The 20077-nt window shown below is 42.0% G+C and overlaps 1 protein-coding gene across 2 annotated transcripts in view; it reads left to right on the plus strand.

Annotated features, from left to right (window-relative positions):
* Window positions 1-20077, plus strand: part of fhip1aa (FHF complex subunit HOOK interacting protein 1Aa) — a 129976-nt gene that overhangs the window by 46275 nt on the left and 63624 nt on the right. Inside the window, exon 1 of one of the 2 annotated variants that reach the window (XM_039750252.1) lies at window positions 10169-10524. The exons of the other annotated variant lie outside the window; for it this stretch is intronic. The gene's annotated coding sequence lies outside the window, so the exon portion shown is untranslated. Of the gene's footprint in view, window positions 1-10168; window positions 10525-20077 lie in introns of those variants that run through there. 2 annotated transcript variants of the gene reach the window in all.

Genomic DNA, 20077 nt, shown 5'->3' on the forward strand with positions numbered 1-20077 from the left:
GAGATGCTTAGACACACTCGAATATGGAGGAAAGGCTTTGAGGTTGAGAGATGTTAGGTCTTTTCGCATGACCTGTGGAGATCAGAGTGCAGGGTCAGCCATTGTACAGAACACTCCTGGTGCAATTTTCAGGTTTAGGGTCTTGCTGTAGGAGCCCAACAGAGTAGGATCCTTTCTGGCAGTAATGGAATTTGAACTGGCAGCCTTCTAGATACCAGCACAGATCCTTAGCCTCAGAGCCATTACTCCACTTAGCAAATATTTTTAAATTATTCTATGACCTGTCAGTGTGGCTAGTTACATAAAGGTCACAATGTACAAAAAATATTGTTATAGACATCTCACTATTATAAAAAAAAAATTTTGGAAGGCTTGGAAGGAGATGATACGTGATTTTCTCGAAGACACTTTAACGCCCCGCGAGACAAAGCAGTGTCTTGAGAGAAAAAGACAGCTGCTGTACAGGCGTTTAAATGATCGACGTGCAACGCGACAAGCAGAACATGCAGCTCGGCAGCAGCAGCAGCAAGACAACAGCTGATCTGACCGCATCTCCTTAGTGTGTGTTCAGCTCCCTCCTTCACCACGTGAGTGGCAGAGACGTGAAGTGGCTGGCGTGTAGCGAGCCCCGGTGGGCGAGCGAAGCATACATAGCAAACATAATAATAATCAAGCACCTTTAAAAATAAAATGTATTATTATTATTAATAAATGTAACAACATAAGAGCTTACCTGAAAAGATGATAACAAAAAATATAATACAGGTACTGTTCCTCGTAGAGTCGCAGTCAGGGTGGCTGATGGAATGGTCCTTACGGATGACACTGCAGTTGTGACCCGCTGGGCTGGCTGTTCAAAGCTGATCCTCCGGTTAGGACTTTGGATATCTCTGGGTCCACGATTCTTGAGGCTGATCCTCCAATTAGCTGTGAACCCCCCAGTCTCCCTAAGACAGGTGGTGAACCAGCTGAGGGGATGGAAGGCTGCAGGGATATCTGGCATCTGGGGTAAACGTCTCCAGGCTGGTGGTAAGGCTGTCCTCCTGGCATTGCAAGCAATCCTTGTGTCCATTTGGGAGACGGGCGTCATCCCAGCCGACTGGAAAACAGGACTATCTGGAAAGGGAAGGGATATCGTCTGGATTGCGGCAACTACAGGGGGATAACACTGCTCTCGGTGCCGGGTAAGGTCCTTGCTAGGGTTGTCCTCAATAGGATCGTTGATCACTTGCTCACCTACCAGCGACCGGAGCAGTCTGGTTTTACGCCTAAGAAGTCGACCATCGACTACATCCTGGCACTGAGGGTTCTCATGGAGCGCAAATGCGAATATCGGCAGAGTTTCTTTGTAGCCTTTGTGGATTTTCGTGAAGCGTTCGATTCAGTTGATCGAGCTTCCCTGTGGGCGTCCTGAGGGTTTGTGGGATCCTCTCAAGGTTGCTGGATATCATGGCCCGGCCTGTACACTGGTACTGGGAGTGCTGTGCAGAGAGGAGGTAGCACCTCTGTGTTTTTCCCAGTTGATTTTGGGGTTCATAAGTGGTGTGTTCTGCTCCAGCTGGGTGTTGGTCAGGGTCATAGGGTCCAGCGGCTGTGGGGCATCTGTTTGTGAAGAGAGATTCACGGATCTTGACTTTGCCGATGATGCTGTGATCTTCACGGAGTCAATGGAGGCTCTGATCGGGGCTCTTGAGAGATTGACTGAGGGGTCTGAGGGTCTGGACTTGTGAGGGTCCTGATAAAAACCAAGATCCAGGCATTTAATGACCTCATGGGCACAGCCATCAGCAGTGTGTCTGTCTGCAAAGAGAGTGTTGACCTTGTTGAGAGGTTTACTTACCTCAGCAGTGACATTCATTCATTTCTTTGGTGACTCTTCCTATGAAGTTAGTAGACGTATTGGGAGAGCATGGGGGGGGGTCATGAGGTCGCTGGAAAGGGGTGTGTTTCACTCCTGATATCTATGCAAAAGGATGAAGGTCCAAGTCTTTATAAGGCGCTTTACCACTGCATAGTACGGCACAGCACGGTTCAGTACAGCTCACCTTGGTTCGGCTCAGTTCGGCTCGGTTTGCGTTTCGACTGCAGTTTAGTACCGCTTTAGAGTGGGCGGGATTATTCACGTGTCGTTATAGTTGCGCCGCCTCTACTGGCGTGACACCGTAGAACTTTTACAACAACACGCAGACAACGACAACACTTTAGCTCAACGACGCGCAAGGGTAAGCATCTAAAAAAAGCACATCACTAGCTAACTTTTATCACTGTTGCAAAGCATAAAATGAACTTAACTGCCAGTGTAACATTAAAATGCTGATTCTGTATATTACAGATCTTCCACATTTTGCAAAAAAGTCGCCGCAACAGATCATCTGTTTGGACATTTAACCGTGCCTCAGAGTGGTGGGATGTGATTGTTCCCGGTTTTACAAACACTCAGTGGCTGGAGAACTTTCGAATGTCTGAAGAAACATTCATCCACTTATGCAACAAACTGCGTCCAGCGATGGAGAGACGCGACACAAACTTCCGCGTGTGTGTACCTTTAAAGAAAAGAATAGCCAGTGACACAGTAATGACGATTTTCTCCGGCCAATAAGTGACCAGCAGAGTTTACACGTCACGCTTTTGGTAACTGTTGGCGCTTGGAACCTCGGCTGAGATGGTACTAAAAAAAGGACCAGGTACCAGGTACTGTTCCCAGTGGAAAACCCCCCAAAAGTGAGCTGAACTGAACCATGTCGTGCCATACTATGCAGTGGAAAAGCGCCAATAGAGTCCTGGTGCTTCCTGTTTGTGAGACATGCATGCTATCCAGTGACCTGAGATGAAGACTGGACTCCTTCATGTGTGTCTCTTCAGAGAATCCTTGGGTACCACTGGTTTAACTTTGTGTTGCTCATGGAGTCCCAAATGAGGCACATGACCTGCGTTGTGAGGGAGCGTCAGTTACAATACTACGGCCAAGTGGCGCCATTAACTGAGGGTGATCCGGCTCATTGCTGAGGACCCGAGTGGCTGGACCAAGGGGACAACAACGTAACACCTGGCTGTAGCAGATAGAGGGTCACTTCCAGAGGGTGGGACAGGACCGTGTGTCTAGCCTGGGGGGGGGTTGCCCACCGGGATCCCGAGCTGTTTTATCGTGTGGTGGGTGTGGCAATGCAATGTACCAGCTTCTTATTTTCTTGTGACAGCTTGATGAGCAGGAAAAAAAAAAAGCAAATTGATTCTTAATGTATTCAGACCCCTCGCTATCTTCATACTTTAATTAGGATTCCGGGGGTAACCGTGTAGAATAAGCTTTGTCATTTCTACATGTTGTGACCATAATGTACGCAATGACCCTTAAATGGAAGTCCACAATGTGCAATGTAATACACGTCTGAGATTTTTAATTGTAAATGGTGGAGCCGAGGGGTAAATCAAGGAAAAATGTGTCGTTAGTCCCACACATTACGGTGGGCACTGTATGTGGAATAGCTCTCTTTTAGTTGGATGCCAACCTCAGGCTGCCCAGTAACAGCATTGCTCTGACACACTTTTCAACCCACTCTGCCTAGGGGCTGCTGTGTTTGAATTGTCTAGTGTGTTGTTTGAAGATTCGTTACCTGTCATTATGGGTGGGCCTTTCCCGGTTGATAGCTGTGTGATTCTAAACTGAAGGTGTTATTGCATGGGTTTATGGCAGCCAGTGTTATTGTTTCAACCAACTGATTGCTTCGAGGCTCACTTATGATTTATGCAACATTTAAATTTGCATAGGTGTTTTTTTTTGGAAGATGAAGATGCCGGAAGGGATAACAATGATCACAAGCAAAATGAAGGTGACCAGGGACCAAAGAGCAATTGATTTGTGTGAATTTTTTTCCCTTTCCAGAGTGCACCTGCTTCACCCACTAGCAGACCCTACCTGTCACGATGCTGCTCAGTGTGGCAGCACAGATCAATTTTCAGGCCTTCAGTGCCTTTCCTATCTATCTATCTATCTATCTATCTATCTATCTATCTATCTATCATATAGTGCTTTTCCTATCTATCTATCTATCTATCTATCTATCTATCTATCTATCTATCATATAGTGCTTTTCCTATCTATCTATCTATCTATCTATCTATCTATCTATCTATCTATCTATCTATCTATCTATCTTTTATATAGTGCCTTCTCTATCTATCTATCTATCTATCTATCTATCTATCTATCTATCTATCTATCTATCTATCTATCTACAGTGGGATGCAAAAGTTTGGGCAACCTTGTTAATAGTTTCAGTTAATTTTCCTGTATAAATTGTTGGTTGTTACGATAAAAAATGTCAGTTAAATATATCATATAGGAGACACACACAGTGATATTTGAGAAGTGAAATGAAGTTTATTGGATTTACAGAAAATGTGCAATAATTGTTCAAACAAAATCAGGCAGGTGCATAAATATGGGCACCACAAAAAAGAAATGAAATCAATATTTAGTAGATCCGCCTTTTGCAGAAATTACAGCCTCTAAACGCTTCCTGTAGGTTCCAATGAGAGTCTGGATTGTGGTTGAAGGTATTTTGGACCATTCCTCTTTACAAAACATCTCTAGTTCATTCAGGTTTGATGGCTTCCGAGCATGGACAGCTCTCTTTAACTCACACCACAGATTTTCAATTATATTCAGGTCTGGGGACTGAGATGGCCATTCCAGAACGTTGTACTTGTTCCTCTGCATGAATGCCTTAGTGGATTTTGAGCAGTGTTTCGGTCGTTGTCTTGTTGAAAGATCCAGCCCCGGCGCAGCTTCAGCTTTGTCACTGATTCCTGGACATTGGTCTCCAGAAACTGCTGATACTGAGTGGAATCCATGTGTCCCTCAACTTTGACAAGATTCCCAGTCCCTGCACTGGCCACACAGCCCACAGCATGATGGAACCACCACCATATTTTACTGTAGGTAGCAGGTGTTTTTCTTGGAATGCTGTGTTCTTTTTCCTCCATGCATAACGCCCTTGTTATGCCCAAATAACTCAATTTTAGTTTCATCAGTCCACAGCACCTTATTCCAAAATGAAGCTGGCTTGTCCAAATGTGCTTGAGCAGACCTCAAGCGGCTCTGTTTGTGCTTCCTCTGCATCACTCTCGCATACAGCATCTCCTTGTGTAAAGTGCGCCGAATGGTTGAACGATGCACAGTGACTCCATCTGCTGCAAGATGATGTTGTAGGTCTTTGGTGCTGGTCTGTGGGTTGACTCTGACTGTTCTCACCATTCAACGCTTCTGTCTATCCGAAATCTTTCTTGGTCTGCCTGCCACTTTGAGCCTTAACTTGAACTGAGCCTGTGGTCTTCCATTTCCTCAATATGGTCCTAACTGTGGAAACAGACAGCTTCAATCTCTGGGACAGCTTTCTGTATCCTTCCCCTAAACCATAATGGTGAACAATCTTTGTCTTCAGGTCATTTGAGAGTTGTTTTGTGACCCCTATGTTGCTACTCTTCAGAGAAAATTAAAGGAGGAGAGAAACTTACAACTGACCCCTTAACTACTCAGATTCACCTGTGTATGTAGGTCAGGGGTCACTGAGCTTACCAAGCCAATTTGAGTTCCAATAATTAGTTCTAAAAGTTTTAGAATCAATAAAATGACAACGGTGCCCTAATTTATGCACCTGCCTGATTTTGTTTGAACAATTATTGCACACTTTCTGTAAATCCAATAAACTTCAATTCACTTCTCAAATATCACTGTGTGTGTCTCCTATATGATATATTTAACTGACATTTTTTATCGTAACAACCAACGATTTATACAGGAAAATAATGACTATTAACAAGGTTGCCCAAACTTTTGCATCCCACTGTATCTATGTATTATATAGTGCCTTTCATATCTATCTATCTATCTATCTATCTATCTATCTATCTATCTATCTATCATATAGTGCCTTATCTATCTATCTATCTATCTATCTATCTATCTATCTCTATCTATCTATCTATCTATCATATAGTGCCTTATCTATCTATCTGTCTACAGTATCTATCTATCTATCTATCTATCTATCTATCATATAGTGCCTTATCTATCTATCTATCTATCTATCTATCTATCTATCTATCTATCTATCTATCTATCTATCTATCTATCTATCTATCTATCTATCTATCTATCTATCTATCTATCTATCTATCTATCTATCTATCTATCTTCCCAGTCAGCTGTGTCTAAAATGTGTTGCAGGTATAAACAAGACGTGACGTTTATAGAAGGTAAAACATTCCGGTACACCAAGGAAGACGTTAGAGCGTCAGGACAGAAAACTTGCGTTGAAAATATAAAATGCACAAACCAGAGTCCCATTTAATTTGTTCGTGGTTTCTTTCACGAAGCCAGAATGTTGAGCTATTTGACAGAAATTGTTTTGTGTTCTATCTGTGAATTGTTTATCTGGTATGAAGTAAAGAAGCTGGGTGGGCTTCCTCTAAGTGCGGCGATTCTATCATTTTTGGAAGGGCTGTTCAGATGTGCCAAGGCAGAGAAAAGCACACGATGAGTGACAGCCGCGTTTCAAGTTTCACAACTGTGAAACTTAATGAAAACTGTTTTTGTTGGGGTTCAGACAGAAGCGGTAGACAGTGTATACATTGGATATTTTGCAACATTAAAGTACATATACAAATGCAGAAACCAGGGGAACGGCTGCCGGATGAATGAAAAACATGCTAATAATATGGAAGGTGGGGTTTGAAAAAACAGTCCAAAAAAAAAACAACCCATGAAAACCTCTTTTTCTCCTGCAGGGAATACTGCTGCCCTGGCAACGCTGTGCTGCCCGCTGTTGGATGTGTAAAGCGCATGCAAAAGAACCACCTGACTTGTGCTTCTCAACTCATTTAATTTGTGAACGAGTCACTACCCGAAAATCAGTCTGACGGTTTTCGTCCATTTGATTTGTGAAAGAATCAGGAGGAGTTGCACAATTCTCATTCACTTGTGATTCTGTATTGTAATGTCTTTTTAAAATTATGCATCTTGTGGCCATTAGTGGGCAACCCAGATTCTCAAACACCAAACACAACTCATATTTAATGAGCTTTAAGCTTATTTAATATATAATAATTTCCTTACAGGGTTAAATCAGTCCAGCACAATAGATTTTCTTCCACCTGCTCCTGACTCTGACACCCTGGTGCAGATGAGGTGGCATATTTTATGTTGGACCCAAAGGTACTTCAGTTATCAAACCATTACACATCTGAAGCATTCCCAAAGCAGTGTTCCCTCGCAGCTCCCCCTGCTGGTACCCAAGTGCCCCACCAGGGCTGCTTCTCAGAACTACAGCTCCCAGTATGCCCTGCGGAGTTACAGTGGGAGTTCCAATAGAGGGATGCTGCCACCCTTTGTGCAGTGGGAATACATTACAGTCTTTCCATTATGGCCCCCCAAACCAGGAAAGGTGCCAGCAACCATCCCGGCAGGGATGCATCTACATCTGAAGACCTTCACAGCTCTGCATTTGAGTAGCTTCACTGGATAGCCAAGTTTTTGGATTGCAAATTTTTGTTATTTGGTTGGCTCGAGTTGAGTCAAATAACCCTTGTGCAATCCTAATACAATACAATACAATGCAATTTATTTTTGTATAGTCCAAAATGACACAAGGAGTGCCGCAATGGGCTTTAACAGGCCCTGCCTTTTGACAGCCCCCCAGCCTTGACTCTCTAAAGACAAAAATAAAAAACTTGTAGGGTAAAAAAATGGAAGAAACCTCGGGAAAGGCAGTTCAAAGAGAGATCCCTAGCCAGGTAGGTTGGGCGGGCATTGGGTGCCAAACAAAAGGGGGTCAACGCAATACAATACACAGAACAGAACACAAGTAATCATCAATACAATATCATAGTGCAATAGAAATATTACAAGTAAAGAGCAGAATTTAACAGTAGATGATATCACAGCATATGATTTGGATTTGTTCAGAGTATTGGCCATTCCACAGCTGAGTCATCGCTGGGCCAGCCAATCCAATGAAAGGGCCCCCGATTCCTGCGATCCTCCATCAGAGAAGACTTTACCATAGGCAGGCAGAACAACCTGGCAGGCAGGCAGTGGCACCAAATGCCACATTTGAGTACTGAGAAGAGAGACAGAATAGGTTATTAAGAAGTTATAACAATCATATTACTTATGTTTCAGTGCTAATGTACAGTTAATCAGCAGCTAATCTAAACCATAGTGATGTATAATATAAAGCAACAACCTCATCAATGGAGTGGAGCTCTGGAGGTCCCACTGCTACAGTCTGTTGATCCATCCACATCCTTCCGTTACAACTTCCTGATCCAGTAGGGAATTATCCCCTACCCTAACGCCTTACCTCAATCCCCGTTGAGATGCCAGTACATCTACTCTGAAAATTACAATCTTAAATGTGTCATCAGGGCAAATGCATTTCAATTATCATGTTAAATATATAATGAATTAGCTGAAATACCCAGCGTTGCCTGGGAGGAGAATAAAGTGTTTTTTTTTTCCTTGTTTGAGAAAAATATAATTTAAAAAAACACAATTTCCATCCATCCATCCATTATCCAACCCGCTATATCCTAACTACAGGGTCACGGGGGTCTGCTTTGCCTTTTATTAGTATAGATAGATAGATAGATAGATAGATAGATAGATACTTTATTAATCCCCAAGGGGAAATTCACATAATCCAGCAGCAGCATACTGATAAAAACAATATTAAATTAAATAGTAATAAAAATGCAAGTAAAAACAGACAATAACTTTGAATAATGTTAACGTTTATCCCCCCCGGTGGAATTGAAAAGTCACATGGTGTGGGGTCTCCTCAGTCTGTCAGTGGAGCAGGATGGTGACAGCAGTCTGTCGCTGAAGCTGCTCCTCTGTCTGGAGATGATCCTGTTCAGTGGATGCAGTGGATTCTCCATGATTGACAGGAGCCTGCTCGGTGCCCGTCGCTCTGCCATGGATGTCAAACTGTCCAGCTCCGTGCCTACAATAGAGCCTGCCTTCCTCACAAGATTGTCCAGGTGTGAGGCGTCCCTCTTCTTTATGCTGCCTCCCCAGCACACCACCGCGTAGAAGAGGGCACTCGCCACAACCATCTGGTGGAACATCTGCAGCATCTTATTGCAGATGTTGAAGGACGCCAGCCTTCTACGGAAGTATATTCGGCTCTGTCCTCTCTTGCACAGAGCATCAGTATTGGCAGTCCAGTCCATTTATCATCCAGCTGCACTCCCAGGTATTTATAGGTCTGTACCCTCTGCACACAGTCACCTGTGATGATCACGAGTTCCATGAGGGGCCTGGTCCTTCTAAAATCCACTACCAGTTCTTTGGTCTTGCTGGTGTTCTGGTGCAGGTGGTTTGAGTCGCACCATTTAACAAAGTCTTTGATTAGTTTCCTATACTCCTCCTCCTGCCCACTTCTGATGCAGCCCACGATAGCAGTGTTGTCATGAACTTTTGCACGTGGCAGGACTCAAGGTTGTATTGGAAGTCCGATGTATGTATGGCTGAACAGGACCGGAGAAAGTCCAGTCCCCTGAGGCGCTCCTGTGCTGCTGACCACAATGTCAGACCTGCAGTTCCCGAGACGCACATACTGAGGTCTGTCTGTAAGATAGTCCACGATCCATGCCACCAGGTGTGAATCTACTCCCATCTCTGTCAGCTTGTCCCTAAGGAGCCAGAGGTTGGATGGTGTTGAAGGTGCTAGTGAAGTCCAGAAACATAATTCTTACAGCACCACTGCCTCTGTCCAAGTGGGAGAGGGATTGGTGTAGCATGTAGATGATGGCATCCTCTGCTCCCACCTTCTCCTGGTACACGAACTGCAGAGGGTCGAGGGCGTGGCGGACCTCTGGCCTCAGGTGGTGTAGCTGCAGCCGCTCCATCTGAGGCCAAACCTAACCCTAATTAATCATATTTATAGATAACACAATGTTAATCAACAATAATCATGTGTTTAGATAATTCAAACAATAATATAAGTAATTTATTTATCTACACACATAACGTACATAGATGAGACTTTGTGATGCGGTCAACGGGACCACCACGCGCTACAGTATAAGTTGTTCCTAGAAACGATGGAACGTAAACATCGATTGTGTACATTGACTCGAGATGTCAATCACACCAAGCATCCAATGAATGATCTTCCCGCCTATTTCTTCACGGAGATGAAACCACGCACGTTTTTTTTTTTCACGCCCCATCGTGGGCTTCCTCTTTCGCGACTCCCGCTCAATCTCAGATCCGCGGCCAGTTGCACTTCCTTTCCTGACCACGGGTGCTAATGTGCATCCCCTTTCATCTCAATTGCAGCATTAAACAGGTTTTACATGGAGGTGCTGACATTTGTTGTGTCCCTGCAGTCATGCGGTGATGTCACGAGTCTGTCTGGTCCGACTTGTTTTAAAGCCTCTGTTGTCCAGGCGTGGCCCTTCCCTGCGCGGCTTACCTGCTGCACTTCGACAAGCGCCTATACGTGTTGGATTCACGAGACGGTAAGCTGAAAGGCGACATGCAGTTTGGTTCGGCCGTGTAATCTCATTTACTGCGTCTGTGGGCCTGAAAAAAAAGTTTTGTGTGTGTAAGGAAAAGGAAACAAATGTAAAGTGGGCAAAAACCGGCGCAGACCGGCAGTGGGCTAAAAGAAAGGTTTAGACGAGCCGACGTGAAATGTGAAGCCGAGTAGAGCTTTCTGTCAAGTGGAGCGCAGAGCTGTGTTTGCACCCGGGCTTTTTTAATGTGGGCTGCAGTATTCGGCAACCTTACTTAAAATGGATGGAAAAGTGAGCTGGAACAGTAAGGCCATGATGTGCATGAGCCACAGATGGCGGTCTACTGCCCAACTGTGAAGGGCGCTATAAAAAAAAAAAAAATCAGTTTTCAATCGGACTGAGCAAAAGTTGTGAATTTTAGACTTGTGTTGCTGTTGACTTTTGTATTTGATTCCCATTATTTCGCGGCATTTTTTTTATCTGAATCGGTGCGCTCAATTGTACTTTTGTGAATGGCTTAAAAAACAGCTCACAATGAAAGGCGCTATTTAAAAAGCATCACTGGCCCAATGTATTTTCCGCTGTGTCTCTTACCCGCCAGGTTATTTTTTGTATTTTTATCAGTGTTTTATTTTGATTGCTTATTGTTTAAAGTGTTTAGAAACGGTGGTCACAATGAAAGGCGCTATATAAAATAGATCTGTGGCCCAGGGTTTTGTCTCCCATTCCAGGCGTTGTTGCTCTGCCCTTTTTATTTTGTGTATTTATCAGTGTTTTCTTTTTAATGCTGTTTGTTTCCTTATCATAGTTCCATGGCTCTCTGACTCACAAAGGTCTTATATAAAATACAATATATATATATATTTATTCAGAAAGATCACAAAGAAAGGGACTATATAAAATGGATTACAGTTCCTCTGCCTTTTTTTTTTCTTCAGATGAACTTGCATTATTCACAGAGCTCACATTGAAAGGCACTATAAAATGGATTATACTTCTGCCTTCATTATAGGTGAGCCTGCATTATTTAGAACTAACAATGAAAGGCGCTATATAAAACTGATTACAGTTCCTCTGTCTTATTTGTAGGTATACCCGTATTATTCCCAGAGCTCCCAGTGAAAGGTGCTATATAAAATGGATTACAGTTTCTCAGCCCTTTTTAGGTTAGTCTGTATTATTTACAGAGCTTACAGTGAAAGGAACTATATAAAATGGCTTACAGTTCCTCTGACATTTTTTTTCCAGATGAGACAGTGTTATTCATAAACCTCACAATGAAAGGCACTATATAAAATGGATTACAATACCCCTGCCATTTTTTCCAGGTGAGCCAGCATTATTCACAGAGCTTACATTGAAAGGTGCTATATAAAATTGATTACAGTCCTTCAGCCATTTTTTAGGTTAGTATGTATTATTCACAAAGAGCTTACAGTGAAAGACACTATATAAAATGGATCACAGTTCCTGTGCCTTTTTTCAGATGAACTTGCATTATTCGCAGAGCTCACAATGAACAGCACTATAAAATGGATTATACTTCTTCTGCCTTCTTTATAGGTGAGCCTGCATTATTTAGAACTAACAATGAAGGGTGCTATATAAAACTGATTACATTTCCTCTGTCTTATTTGTGGTTATGCCTGTATTATTCCCAGAGCTCCCAGTGAAAGGTGCTATATAAAATGAATCACAGTTTCTCAGCATTTTTTAGGTTAGTCTGTATTATTCACAGAGCTTACGGTGAAAGGCACTATATAAAATGGATTACAGTTCCTCTGTCATTTTTTCCAGATGAGCCAATAGTATTCATAACGCTCACAATGAAAGGCACTATATAAAATAGATTACAGTTCTTCTGTCTTTTTTGTGAGTGAGACTACACTATTCACAAAGCTAAAAATGAAAGGCACTATATAAAATGGATTACAGTACCTCTGCCATTGTTTCCAGGTTATCCAGCATTATTCACGGAGCTTACAATGAAAGGCGCTATATAAAATCGATTACAGTCCCTCAGCCTTTTGTTAAGTTTGTATGCATTATTTACAAAGAGCTTATTGTGAAAGGCACTATATAAAATGGATCACAGTTCCTGTACCTTTTTTCAGATGAACTTGCATTATTCACAGAGCTCACAATGAAAAGCACTATAAAATGGATTACACTTCTTCTGCCTTCTTTATACTTGAGCCTGCATTATTTAGAACTAACAATGAAAAGTGCTATACAAAACTGATTACAGTTCCTCTGTGTTATTTGTGGGTGAGCCCATATTATTCCCAGAGCTCCCAGTGAAAGGTGCTATATAAAATGATTCACAGTTTCTCAGCATTTTTTTTTTAGGTTAGTCTAAGCTTACAGTGAAAGACTATATAAAATGGATTACAGTTCCTCTGCCTTGTTTCCCAGGTAAACCAGCATTATTCACAGAGCTCACCATGAAAGGCACTATATAAATGGATACCAGCCTCTTTTCCACCTGACTCTGCATTTCTGGCAGCCCCATCATTATGTTAACTCATGATACTTCTGTAAACCTCTTAGAGCTCACAGTGAAGGTCACTATATTAAAATGGACGACTGCTCCAGTGTTTTGCTCACCCGGTCTATTTTTCTCTCTTGTACATTCACCAGTGCTTTGTTTTGAACAATGCTTGTGTTGAGTGCTTAGAAGCAGAAATCTCAGTGAGAGGTGCTGCAGAAAATGGAGAGATGCGATAGGCGTTACGTGCTGGTTGGACTTGCAGGTAAGAAGTCCACCTTCTACTGATACTACATTAGGCATCTTCATACCAATTGAACATTGGTCAAGCACTGTTGCTGATCACATCCATCACCAAAGACCCCACCGTCTTTCAAATAATGTGCCATGTCACAAAAAGGGCTGGTTGTCACAGAAATAACAGTGAGTTCAGCTTGCTGCAGTGGCCTACACAATACCCAGACCTCAATCCATCAGTGCACCAATGGGGTGAAGTGTAACAAGAAGTGTGCAGCTGACAAATCTGCAAGACATGAGTGTTGCTGTTAAATCAGTATGAACCAAAATCTTTCAGGAGTGCTGAGGGCATACTTTGGGAGAATTCGGGCTAAAGATTGTCCTGTGTGTCACCATATAGATGGTGCTAAAGAAGTGGCTGCTGTGTTTAAAGCCTCCCTTCGTAAGTCCCTTTCCTTTGAATCAGCTAACCCAGCCAGTTTGACAACATGGGCAGACTGCTGAGCCTGTTTGGTGTCACGCTGAGCCATTCCTGCCCTTCTTATCTCATAGTTGTGCTCCAGCAGGACAATGCAAGTGCTGGACGACCTGAATGACGGCTTGTTACCTGCTAATTTACAAGTCGCACCACAATGTAGATGAGAGTCTCCAGGGTGTCAGATCTGCAAGTCGGCTCTTGACTGTTTTACAACACCCTGGCCTCAAGGCTCATTCCGGTGCTGACAACCAAAGAATGCAAAAGGCCTTTGCTTTGCCTCCTACCAGTCCTGAAGTTACAACTTACCCTTCTCAATCCAAGTGGGGATTCTAGAGCTTGTCCAGGTAGCCTCGGGTGCAAGGCAGGAACCATCTAAACCCCTGCACACACTTGCACTTTCACTCAGTCTTTAAATCTGTGGGGTGTGTGATAGATGAACTTGGTAAGGTCTGTTTTGCCATTCGTTTATGGGGAACTTGATGAAGACAGACCGGTCTTTCCTCCTTTGAATCATTAAAAGGTTGTGTGGTTTTTGGGCAGAGGTTTGGCATCGTATGGGTGGTGTTTCTTCATGTGATCTGATTACAAAAGGTAATAGTCTGTTTTATACAGGTATAGTGCCTTATTCAGAAGATGTGTTTACAATATATTTTGTAGAAATGACCAGGTCGGAAAATGTGAAAATAAAGTTTCATGGTAAGATTGGTCTATTTGCTAATGATGGTGCCAGAGAGTGGCAATGTATTGCATGTTGATTAGCACATGCAGATGACAATTTCATTGTACTGTGACAATAAGGACCCTTAATTGTGAGTTGGAGTTGCATACACATGATTCAGAAATGTTCATACTCCTTCACCTCATGCACTTTATTCTGTTGTAGATTTCATTTTAAATGGATAAATTTGCAAATGTTGCCCTGCAGTACTATGGTGTTGTACCGTGTTAGCCATTATGGATGTAGTGAGAAGTTAAGCAAACTGACACCTATGCAAGCTTCTGAGAAGAAGGGGCATGAGTTGCCTCAAAAGCTTGCATATTATCTTTCTAGTTGGCCAGTTAGCTGGGACATATTTTTTATGTTTGTTTTATTTTAAAAGCATTAAGTGAAATTTGCAGGCAGTTTGGTATAGTGGTTAAGGCTTGGATTTTAAACCAAAGGTTTAAAAATTGTGAGGTTGTGAGCTCAAAACCCTGCTAATGACACTGTTTGACACTGAGTAAGTCACTTGACCTGCCTGTGCTCCAATTGGAAAACCAAAGGAAATGTGACCAATTGTATCATAAATGTTGTAGGTTGCCTTGGATATAGGCATCAGTCAAATAAGTAAATGAAAATGTAAATTATATAAAAGGCTTAGAAATAGAGCTTCCAAACACAGGCACTATATCAAATAGAACAGTGGCTCAACACATTTCATTTCCAGTTGATCTGCCATTTCTGCACAATACAATGCTTTTGCTCTGTATTCATAATCATAACATATTCTGCCTCTGATGTGCATGTTTATTATGGCACTGAGAGAGAGAGTGACAATATATTGCATGTTGGCAGGATATACAAAGCCCTCTATGCACATGCCAACACTAGTACTTCTACAACTACATTAAAACAAGTTAGAAAATGTATGCATTGGTGTAACATTCAGGTGCATTTTGAGGGGTGTGCAGGCACTTCAGCCCTCAATGGACTGAGTAGGTTTTTTTCTGGAACCTTCTCAATTCATTTGTGGGTTGCTGGGGCCAAAGGCTATCCCACCAAGATAGGGCAAAAGGCTGAAAACAGGCCTGTATAGAACTCTAGTCCATCACAGGAACCACTCGCTCACTCACTGGCATTAATTCCTTCTATGCTTCAGTATGTCTGACCCTAGTAATTTTCATGAAATAGGACTTCAGTTATGACAAATGCTAGGAAATCACAGAAGTGGAAGGCAAAATTTATTACAGCAATTGACCATTATGGATAACGGGTGAATGAGGCACTCTGATGGTAAAGTATTGTGAAATAGTGCAATCATTATAATCGGCAAATAATGCAGCTGTCAGGTTTGTTTAGTGTAAGGTTAATATTGAGTAAATGTTTATATACTTTATGCATAATGGCTTTCATGCCACAGGGTTCTTCATTCATATCTACTGTAAATAACCTTTTGTTTCATTTGCTTGCATTTTATACATGCACAGTTAGGAATATCGTTTAATCTACCTGTTACAACTTAAAGGGTAACTTCGGTATTTGTCAAGTTGAAGCTACTTCTCCATGATTGTGGTATACTGTGTATTAATTTGACACATGAAAATTATATTCTAACATGAACTGTTTTCTTAATATTTTATAAACGCTTTGTCTATTCTTGCAGATTACAATGGGGCTCTGTGGAACCCCTCGTCCATACATGATAGAAAAAGCCTTAAAACGTACCAAATACTGTATGTCCACTTTGAAGCGGAAAATGTTTCGGGATTAAGAAAGCCTGCCTTCTGTGTTTTTGAATCATCCTTGTGATAATGGAACGGAACTAGAAATGATAATTGTATCACAGATTCTCGATCCTATTTTCTGCAGCAGCCATGGAGTTGTGACAATGCGGGCCGAACTCTTAAAATCTGTGTAGTTTTTTTTACATAGGTGCACAAGTGAGAGTGTCGTGAAGAGTACACAAGAGTTTCATTGTACTTTGTATACACAACAATACATCTGAACTGATTGCACTGTATTGCATTTTTAATAAAAGCTCTTTTTTTAAAGAGCTGAGGCACTTTTGTCTCGTCCTTTCTTGCAAAAAAACTCACCCTCATCAAATGCATAAAATGTACTGCAAAGCACTGCGTTTCCCATCAGCCTTTCTAGGACTGGGAGCAGCCCCTCAATGGAGATTGACAGGTGGCTCTGCCTCTTCGGGAATCACCTTCAAAGTATAATGCAGAGCATACTCTGATACTGTACATATGAACTAAATAATCAATACTGAAAAAATACACAATTTATATTATTTATAAATATTTAAAGAAAAAGAACATCAATAATAGAGACTAAAACAAGGAAGTTAAACATAAGCTAGTGGAGGATCCCAGGGAAACTATCTATCTATCTATCTATCTATCTATCTATCTATCTATCTATCTATCTATCTATCTATCTATCTATCTATCTATCTATCTATCTATCTATCTATCTATCTATCTATCTATCTATCTATCTATCTATCTATCTATCTATCCATCTATCTACATCCATCCATCCATCCATCCATCCATCCATCCATCCATCCATCCATCCACGAAAAACTCGGGTTGCTGCTTGAAGATGTGTTGAGGAGGCCAGGAGGGGGCACTTACCCTGTGGTCTGTGTTTGAATCCCAATGTCCATGCAGTGATGGTGACACTGTTCTGAAAAAAAAATAGCACCATACTTCAGATGAGATGTAAACCAGAGGTCCTGACTGACTCTGTTTATAAAAGATCCCCGGGCATCTTTCAAATAGAGTTGGGTATACCCGATTGTCCTGCATAATTTACCCTCCTTGGCCTCGTCCATTATGGCCCCTAATCCTCTACGGTCCCTTTTTGACTAACTATCTCTCTCTTTTCTTCACCACCTACCTAATAGCAAAAATGTTGATCATACTGGTCCATAAACAGGTACCATCATGTCATCCAGGTGGATGCTGCACATTGATGGTGGTTAACTGACTATGTAAAGCACTGTGAGTAGGTCAGAAAATGAATGGATGAATTATTATCGTCTATTAATATGCCCTTAACATGTCCATTCTTTCTTACATGCCTTTCGCCTCCTTGTGTGGCGTGCTGTCTTTACCTTTGAGATCAACTTGAGTAAGGCACCCTGGCATGCCAGGATGAGGCTGTACAAGTCCGCGACAGCATATTGGCATGATGGGCCACTTCCCAGCTGTTAGTGCTGTAAAAACAAGTGCTAATTAGCCAGCACGAGCTCCAGCTTGCCATCGCTGGCTCAGCCGAGCTCCCCGCCGAGGCCTCACGTGGTCTCACTAGACTTCCCACAAGAACAAGTAACCTAAACAAGCTGCTCTTAATTGCTCCTCTTTTGTGTGCTGCTTTTGATTTATTCATTTATTTGGTTTAATGTTTTTAAAGAGCCGTGATTTTTTTTTTTTCTCTCTCATACACCTCTAGACCTCTTGATGCGGCACTCCATTGTAAGCCTTCTTCATATCAATAAACCCCATATGCAGATCTTTCAGTTTTTCTTGATGCTGTTTCAACGCAAAGACTGTATCAGTTGTTCCACTCTCTGGCATAAAACGAAACTGCTCCTCCCTAATGGTGGTCTCTTCCCTAAACCTTCTTTCTCTAACTCCCAAATTTTCATTATGTATGGCATGAGCTTTATCCCTCTATAGTTTCCACAATCCTGAATATCACTCTTCTCCTTACACAGTACAAATCCACTGTTCCTCCACTCCTCTGGTATTCTTTCCTGTTCATAGATCTTCTGAATTAGATCCCACAACACATCTGCTCTCTCTTCTCCGAAACTCTTCCATGACTACTAATTGTGCTACATTATCAGAAAACACATTACTCTACCTTTATAGCTTGTATACTTCATTTTCCTAATATAGCAAACTGGTGCAAATAAGTGGATTCCCGTCACATTAAATTAAATACCAGCGATCGTGCAGATCATAGCACACAACTATAAATTAAATGTCACGCATAAACACTTTTGTTTTCTGCTACATGATTTTTAACTTAAAGGCAGCATGAACATGCTGTTAGGAAACCCTTTCGTTATCTGATTGCACAGAATTAACACCATTTTCAGTTGCCACGCTGGCATGGTACTTCACAGAATTTCAGAAGTTAATTATTTCAAAATATTATATATTTGTGCCACTGTGTTATTATGTGAGTAGCAATGTGGTGTACTGGTTAAGGCTTTGGACTTCAAACCCTGCAGCTGTGGGTTCAAATCCCGCAACTGACATTGTGTGACCCTGAGCAAGTCATTTCACATGCCCATGTTCCCACTGTAAAACCAAAAAAGAAATGTAACCAATCATAAATATTGCAGGTCGCCTTGGATAAAGGCGTCTTCCAAATAAGTAAATGTAAATCTAAATATGGCTACTACTTTGTGTGTGGGGTAGCACAGTGGCACAGCAGTATTGCTGCTGCCTTGCAATAAGGAGACCAGGGTTTGTTTCCCGGGGCCTCCCTGCTTGGAGTTTGCATGTTCTCCCTGTGTCTGCCTCTGGGTGCTTTGGTTTCCTCCCACAGTCCAAAGATGTGCAGGTTAGGTAAAATGGTGATCCCAAATTGGCATTAGAGTGTGTGTGTGCCCTGCAATAGACTGGTGCCCTGTCCAGGTTTTGTTCTCTGCTTTGCACTCTATGATAGGCTCCAGCAGACCCCCACAACCCTTGTCAGGTGTAAGCAGGTTAGCAAATGGCTTACTTACTCTGTGTGTGGCTAATAATAATGGAAAGAGAAAGCATAATTAGTAACACCAGGCCTCATCTACATACTGTATATACTATACTCCCTGATCTGAACAAGTACATTTATAATCTTGTCATCCTCCTGGAGTTTTATAGTTTTTGCATCTCACGAATCAAAGAAACTAATAAGAAAACAAAAAACCTCCTGAATTAAGCCATATCATGTAACTCATTATAGTGGATGGCTATACACGATATGAAATGGCTGCTGTCTCACTGCTTGCAAAAAAAAAAACCCAAAAAAACTCCACTCTCATCATGTCCCCTGGTTGTTGACTTCTATTATCAAAGCAGTGACATTACATCAGTTGACACCTAATGGGAGAAAAGGACACTTGGGCCTATGATGGGAAAGGAGCACAGGATTGTGCCACTGCTGCCACCTTTTTGTGCACATCCCAGTTGGCACCTGCCATTTTCCATCATCTTGTAAAATCTCTTGTGGCCCATTTTGATTTACCAAAACCCCTAAACAATTTAGTAGAAGCGGATTCCACTCTGATAAACGTTGGATGTGGGCCTCTTGTAGAATTTGAAATTAAATTTCCTGACTGAACTTGTGAGTCACTCTCCTGATAATTATACAAAATAAACGGTGTATTAAAGAACAGGAGCTCTAAAACCCATCCTCATCTTAATTGCTTCCCGTCTTTTATTCCTCCTAATTAAACCGATAATTTTAGTATTATTTTTGGCTTTTTAGACTTATGATAGGAATGGGCAAAAACAGGGCAAAAGTCCCTCTGACGGTGCCTTATGTTGCATTCCTGGGTGAGTCTCTTATGAATTAACTGTAACTGAAGGGCAGAGGGTGCTGCAGTGCCTCATTCCAGATACAGTAGTGCCCCTAGTTGTACCCCAAG

This window comes from Polypterus senegalus, chromosome 4 (genome assembly GCF_016835505.1).
Source record: "Polypterus senegalus isolate Bchr_013 chromosome 4, ASM1683550v1, whole genome shotgun sequence".
Lineage (NCBI taxonomy): Eukaryota > Metazoa > Chordata > Cladistia > Polypteriformes > Polypteridae > Polypterus > Polypterus senegalus.